The following is a 7,500-nucleotide window of genomic DNA, read 5'->3' as shown; positions in this document are numbered from 1 at the left end:
CTAAGAAGAAAAGTAATCGCTGACAGCACGAAGGATGTCACGCGACTAGTTAGCAGGCTAGAGTCTCGTTCGTTATCGGAATTAACCAGACAAATCGCTCCACCAACTAAGAACGGCCATGCACCACCACCCACCGAATCAAGAAAGAGCTATCAATCTGTCAATCCTTCCGGTGTCCGGGCCTGGTGAGGTTTCCCGTGTTGAGTCAAATTAAGCCGCAGGCTCCACTCCTGGTGGTGCCCTTCCGTCAATTCCTTTAAGTTTCAGCTTTGCAACCATACTTCCCCCGGAACCCAAAAGCTTTGGTTTCCCGGAGGCTGCCCGCCGAGTCATCGGAGGAACTGCGGCGGATCGCTGGCTGGCATCGTTTATGGTTAGAACTAGGGCGGTATCTGATCGCCTTCGAACCTCTAACTTTCGTTCTTGATTAATGAAAACATACTTGGCAAATGCTTTCGCTTCTGTTCGTCTTGCGACGATCCAAGAATTTCACCTCTAACGTCGCAATACGAATGCCCCCGCCTGTCCCTATTAATCATTACCTCGGGTTCCGAAAACCAACAAAATAGAACCGAGGTCCTATTCCATTATTCCATGCACACAATATTCAGGCGGGCTTGCCTGCTTTAAGCACTCTAATTTGTTCAAAGTAAACGTGCCGGCCCACCGAGACACTCACTCAAGAGCACCCTGGTAGGATTGCAACGGGGTCCGCCTCGGGACGCACGAGCACGCACGAGGCGCGTCGCACGCCTTCAGCTCGCCCCACCGGCAGGACGTCCCACGATACATGCCAGTTAAACACCGACGGGCGGTGAACCAACAGCGTGGGACACAAATCCAACTACGAGCTTTTTAACCGCAACAACTTTAATATACGCTATTGGAGCTGGAATTACCGCGGCTGCTGGCACCAGACTTGCCCTCCAATAGATACTCGTTAAAGGATTTAAAGTGTACTCATTCCGATTACGGGGCCTCGGATGAGTCCCGTATCGTTATTTTTCGTCACTACCTCCCCGTGCCGGGAGTGGGTAATTTGCGCGCCTGCTGCCTTCCTTGGATGTGGTAGCCGTTTCTCAGGCTCCCTCTCCGGAATCGAACCCTGATTCCCCGTTACCCGTTACAACCATGGTAGGCGCAGAACCTACCATCGACAGTTGATAAGGCAGACATTTGAAAGATGCGTCGCCGGTACGAGGACCGTGCGATCAGCCCAAAGTTATTCAGAGTCACCAAGGCAAACGGACCGGACGAGCCGACCGATTGGTTTTGATCTAATAAAAGCGTCCCTTCCATCTCTGGTCGGGACTCTGTTTGCATGTATTAGCTCTAGAATTACCACAGTTATCCAAGTAACGTGGGTACGATCTAAGGAACCATAACTGATTTAATGAGCCATTCGCGGTTTCACCTTAATGCGGCTTGTACTGAGACATGCATGGCTTAATCTTTGAGACAAGCATATGACTACTGGCAGGATCAACCAGGGAGCTGCGTCAACTAGAGCTGAGCAGCCGGCCGCCCGGGAGTGTGTCCCGGGGGCCCGCGCGAACACGCAAGCGTCCGCTCAATTATTCTGCAAACAGGAGGAGGCTGAGCTCCCCTGCACGATACACCTCGAAACCCTCTCAGGTCCCGGCGGCGCGCAGCGCCGTCCTAAGTACTTGGTCGGGTTCGAGAGAGGCGCAATCGCCCGGAGTTTGGCGAGTAGACGCTTTAGGTGCGACCACCCGTGCTCCCAACTGAGCTTGCCGCTGCCGACAGAGGCCCGGGAGCGTGCTGTCGTGGCATTGCCGGCGGGAGACAACACGCGCCACCTACGGTGGCCGGCAGCTCCAACGCCAGCGCCACAGAAGGACAAAAGCCCCACTTGGGTGCCGAAGCGAACTCTCCCAGCACAGCGCACGCGCCAACACGTCCGCACAGCTGCGATACAAACCACCTGCGAGAACCGCAGAGGCGACCGAGCAGCAGACGGCGTCGCGGCGCCGAGCGCCGGGCGGCGGCGCATCCTCAGCGCACACAGTCCTCAATCGGACCAGCACACTGCAGATGTCCACCGCGCTTCGCACCGGGCCCGCGAGGACCTACTTTGGCCGCACGGCGCCGCGTGCAGGGTGCGCCGGCGCGCAGCTGCGCCGCCTGCCGCCTCCGTCGGCCGGCGCGCCTGCCACTGGCCGCCCCCACCAGCCGGCTGTAGCGCGTGCGCCCACGCACCGCGCGGCCAGCACGCCGGGAGGCCCCCCCTCACCGGCCGGGGACGGTCCCACCCAGCCACCGCCGCGTATCGCTTCACACCCACATGCCATTCACGTTCGTGGGCATGGTGGGTATCGCTGAAACAACCGGTTGGTAGCTCAACCGATCGTCGCCATCACTGATTCACCTCTAGCGAGAACAACCGCACCACAACGGTTTACCAGTTGTTCATTTGCGTAACGTCACCAGCAAACGTAGACGTCCATCGCCATTTGCAAATTCAACGATTGTTGCATGCCTGTGTCAGGTGTCACGACACACTATGTCTGCCCACATACACGCAACAACATGTGCACGCTTCGCGAACACGTGGAAGGTGGCCCCCGTACGTATGCGATGTCCATTGCGCGAACGACTGTCAACCGGCCTCTGTCGCATGTCGCAGATGTGGAACGCAGTGCACCATGCTGTCACGGTGTGTGAGAAGAGACGACTACGTCTGACAACACGCGCCACTACATCAACAGACGGCTCATGCTGATCGCCATCCAGGGCATACCACACTGCAATCCGGCTCTTATAGGGAGACGACACATAGCTGAGTGCACAACAGTTGGACCGCATGGTTCGCCGTTGTTGGCGCAGTCGTTGTACGGTCACATGTACCACGATGTATCATTCAGTACATGAGGACCAATGTGCAGTACAGTGTGTGATTTGGACGTACAACATCAGCGGACAGTTGACACAGGCCGTACCACAGCGTAGGCTAAGTGCTTCGCCATGCGAATGCCAATGAACAACTGCGAAGGGCATTGAGCATGTACGTCCTGCTGCCATCCACATTACAGTGTATCGCTGCAAGGTGTTTAACATGAAGCGATACACTGGGGACCAGGCAGTGCGAGTAGCAAACTATATTGCGGGGGTTGCAGTTAGGCAACACTACACTAATTTAACGCGTCGTATGACAATTACAGAGCGGGTTAAGGCCCAACGTGTGTTGGGTTAAGGCCCAACGTGTGTTGGGTTAAGGCCCAACGTGTGTTGGGTTAAGGCCCAACGTGTGTTGGGTTAAGGCCCAACGTGTGTTGGGTTAAGGCCCAACGTGTGTTGGGTTAAGGCCCAACGTGTGTTGGGTTAAGGCCCAACGTGTGTTGGGTTAAGGCCCAACGTGTGTTGGGTTAAGGCCCAACGTGTGTTGGGTTAAGGCCCAACGTGTGTTGGGTTAAGGCCCAACGTGTGTTGGGTTAAGGCCCAACGTGTGTTGGGTTAAGGCCCAACGTGTGTTGGGTTAAGGCCCAACGTGTGTTGGGTTAAGGCCCAACGTGTGTTGGGTTAAGGCCCAACGTGTGTTGGGTTAAGGCCCAACGTGGGTTGGGTTAAGGCGCAACGTGGGTTGGGTTAAGGCGCAACGTGGGTTGGGTTAAGGCGCAACGTGGGTTGGGTTAAGGCGCAACGTGGGTTAGGTTAAGGCGCAACGTGGGTTAGGTTAAGGCGCAACGTAGGTTAGGTTAAGGCGCAATATAGGTTAGGTTAAGGCGCAATATAGGTTAGGTTAAGGCGCAATATAGGTTAGGTTAAGGCGCAATATAGGTTAGGTTAAGGCGCAATATAGGTTAGGTTAAGGCGCAATATAGGTTAGGTTAAGGCGCAACGTAGGTTAGGTTAAGGCGCAACATGGGTTAGGTTAAGGCGCAACATGGGTTAGGTTAAGGCGCAATATAGGTTAGGTTAAGGCACAATATGGGTTAGGTTAAGGCACAATATGGGTTAGGTTAAGGCACAATATGGGTTAGGTTAAGGCACAATATGGGTTAGGTTAAGGCACAATATGGGTTAGGTTAAGGCACAATATGGGTTAGGTTAAGGCACAATATGGGTTAGGTTAAGGCACAATATGGGTTAGGTTAAGGCACAATATGGGTTAGGTTAAGGCACAATATGGGTTAGGTTAAGGCACAATATGGGTTAGGTTAAGGCACAATATGGGTTAGGTTAAGGCACAATATGGGTTAGGTTAAGGCACAATATGGGTTAGGTTAAGGCACAATATGGGTTAGGTTAAGGCACAATATGGGTTAGGTTAAGGCACAATATGGGTTAGGTTAAGGCACAATATGGGTTAGGTTAAGGCACAATATGGGTTAGGTTAAGGCACAATATGGGTTAGGTTAAGGCACAATATGGGTTAGGTTAAGGCACAATATGGGTTAGGTTAAGGCACAATATGGGTTAGGTTAAGGCACAATATGGGTTAGGTTAAGGCACAATATGGGTTAGGTTAAGGCACAATATGGGTTAGGTTAAGGCACAATATGGGTTAGGTTAAGGCACAATGTGGGTTAGGTTAAGGCACAATGTGGGTTAGGTTAAGGCACAACGTGGGTTAGGTTAAGGCACAACGTGGGTTAGGTTAAGGCACAACGTGGGTTAGGTTAAGGCACAACGTGGGTTAGGTTAAGGCACAACGTGGGTTAGGTTAAGGCACAACGTGGGTTAGGTTAAGGCACAACGTGGGTTAGGTTAAGGCACAACGTGGGTTAGGTTAAGGCACAACGTGGGTTAGGTTAAGGCACAATACGGGTTAGGTTAAGGCACAATACGGGTTAGGTTAAGGCACAATACGGGTTAGGTTAAGGCACAATACGGGTTAGGTTAAGGCACAATACGGGTTAGGTTAAGGCACAATACGGGTTAGGTTAAGGCACAATACGGGTTAGGTTAAGGCACAATACGGGTTAGGTTAAGGCACAATACGGGTTAGGTTAAGGCACAATACGGGTTAGGTTAAGGCACAATACGGGTTAGGTTAAGGCACAATACGGGTTAGGTTAAGGCACAATACGGGTTAGGTTAAGGTACAATACGGGTTAGGTTAAGGCACAATACGGGTTAGGTTAAGGCACAATACGGGTTAGGTTAAGGCACAATACGGGTTAGGTTAAGGCACAATATGGGTTAGGTTAAGGCACAATATGGGTTAGGTTAAGGCACAATATGGGTTAGGTTAAGGCACAATATGGGTTAGGTTAAGGCACAATATGGGTTAGGTTAAGGCACAATATGGGTTAGGTTAAGGCACAATATGGGTTAGGTTAAGGCACAATATGGGTTAGGTTAAGGCACAATATGGGTTAGGTTAAGGCACAATATGGGTTAGGTTAAGGCACAATATGGGTTAGGTTAAGGCACAATATGGGTTAGGTTAAGGCACAATATGGGTTAGGTTAAGGCACAATATGGGTTAGGTTAAGGCACAATATGGGTTAGGTTAAGGCACAACGTGGGTTAGGTTAAGGCACAACGTGGGTTAGGTTAAGGCACAACGTGGGTTAGGTTAAGGCACAACGTGGGTTAGGTTAAGGCACAACGTGGGTTAGGTTAAGGCACAACGTGGGTTAGGTTAAGGCACAACGTGGGTTAGGTTAAGGCACAACGTGGGTTAGGTTAAGGCACAATACGGGTTAGGTTAAGGCACAATACGGGTTAGGTTAAGGCACAATACGGGTTAGGTTAAGGCACAATACGGGTTAGGTTAAGGCACAATACGGGTTAGGTTAAGGCACAATACGGGTTAGGTTAAGGCACAGTACGGGTTAGGTTAAGGCACAATACGGGTTAGGTTAAGGCACAATACGGGTTAGGTTAAGGCACAATACGGGTTAGGTTAAGGCACAACGTGGGTTAGGTTAAGGCACAACGTGGGTTAGGTTAAGGCACAACGTGGGTTAGGTTAAGGCACAACGTGGGTTAGGTTAAGGCACAACGTGGGTTAGGTTAAGGCACAACGTGGGTTAGGTTAAGGCACAACGTGGGTTAGGTTAAGGCACAATACGGGTTAGGTTAAGGCACAATACGGGTTAGGTTAAGGCACAATACGGGTTAGGTTAAGGCACAATACGGGTTAGGTTAAGGCACAATACGGGTTAGGTTAAGGGACAATACGGGTTAGGTTAAGGCACAATACGGGTTAGGTTAAGGCACAATACGGGTTAGGTTAAGGCACAATACGGGTTAGGTTAAGGTACACATTGTTGTAAGGAAAGGTGTTTTGGGGGGGGGGGGGGCCGGTTTGTTGATTGTGATTATCGTAAGTAAATGACTGCGGCATCATCTGATTTGCCACGTCAGGGTGCACCTTTGGCTCATAACAGGCGGCGCTCTGATTCCATGCTTGTGGCAGACCTGTGTCTTTCATTCCTGCCATTGTTTGTGTGCTGTGACAGGAGGCAGTATTGTGATGTTGGGTGTACCCCTGTGTAGGACATGTGTGGGTGTTGGTGGCTTAGCTGAGCAATGGTGGTTGTCGGAAGGGTGGGATATTCTGTTTTGTGAGTGGACCTCCCGGTCTGGTTATGATAGTGTGGATAGTCTAATGTGGCGGAGAGGATGCACTGGGTGTTGTTCCATGCTGGTGCTTACATATTGTCTCTGTGCCTGTTACAGGCAGAGAGTAGTGCGTGATAAGAGTGTCTGGCTGACGTGTGGTTGTGATTGTGAGCAGAGTCTTTCAGCATGTATACGGACAGTTGTATACATTATCTGTATTTTGATGGCTCTATCTATTACTAATCAGCGCCGTGTATACGTTTCATCCGGTTCCAGTCGAAACTGTTGTATCTCTGTACATTAGTGACACGGCGAGGCCGCCATGTAGTTACTCGTCTCGGCAGCTTCCACCGGTGTATGGCAAATGATTATAAGGAATCAGTCTAGTCGTCAATACCGATAGTGTGACGTCACATGTCTTGGGGTGGGGGACGCTGCGCCCTTCCGGTGGGTCATGGCCTAGAAAGACTCTTCCCACGCAGGGGGGCTTGGACTGTCATTGACTCTTCCGAGTAATATACTTGCCGTACGTTTTTGCGACTGCGAGTGCAACGCTCACCGGTACCGACATGGATGGAGCGCCTCCTAGCTGACCGCTGAGCATCTGCATTCGTACAGAGAGCAACGCGATCGCGTCTGTAGCTCGTAAGTGGTACAGCTCGCAGCTCATGTATAGGGACAGCGGGAATGTCGCATATTGGACATAACTCTTCATGAAACGCACGTTATAGGGGTGGATTGCACATTGCGCGTGCGAGCAAAGTCCGCCGTTCATCCGCTGGAGTTGCGGGTTGGGCGGTTGGGGTGGGGCACGAACGGGTGCAGGTGGAGTGATTGCCGGTCCACGACTTCGTGCGGCAGAGGCGCTGGCGTTGGGGTGCTGTTGTCGACAGAGGATGCAGGCTTTGTGGGTGGGGTCGAAAGAAGGGCACTGTGGGCCCATGGCTGTCTTAGTCGGCTTGGCGT

General features: G+C 51.7%; 1 non-coding gene across 1 annotated transcript in view; it reads right to left on the bottom strand.

Moving 5' to 3' along the window:
• LOC124560958 overlaps nt 1-1,493 on the bottom strand; it is a 1,910-nt gene extending 417 nt beyond the window's left edge. Inside the window, exon 1 of the ribosomal RNA XR_006969436.1 lies at nt 1-1,493. This exon is cut by the window's left edge and continues 417 nt beyond it. This is a non-coding gene — a ribosomal RNA (small subunit ribosomal RNA).
• Between the last annotated feature and the right edge of the window lie 6,007 nt (nt 1,494-7,500).

The sequence above is a fragment of the Schistocerca americana genome, unplaced genomic scaffold, assembly GCF_021461395.2.
Source record: "Schistocerca americana isolate TAMUIC-IGC-003095 unplaced genomic scaffold, iqSchAmer2.1 HiC_scaffold_112, whole genome shotgun sequence".
Lineage (NCBI taxonomy): Eukaryota > Metazoa > Arthropoda > Insecta > Orthoptera > Acrididae > Schistocerca > Schistocerca americana.
The sequence above is the reverse complement of the archived record's forward strand: the minus strand, read 5'-3'. Positions and strand labels throughout refer to the sequence as shown.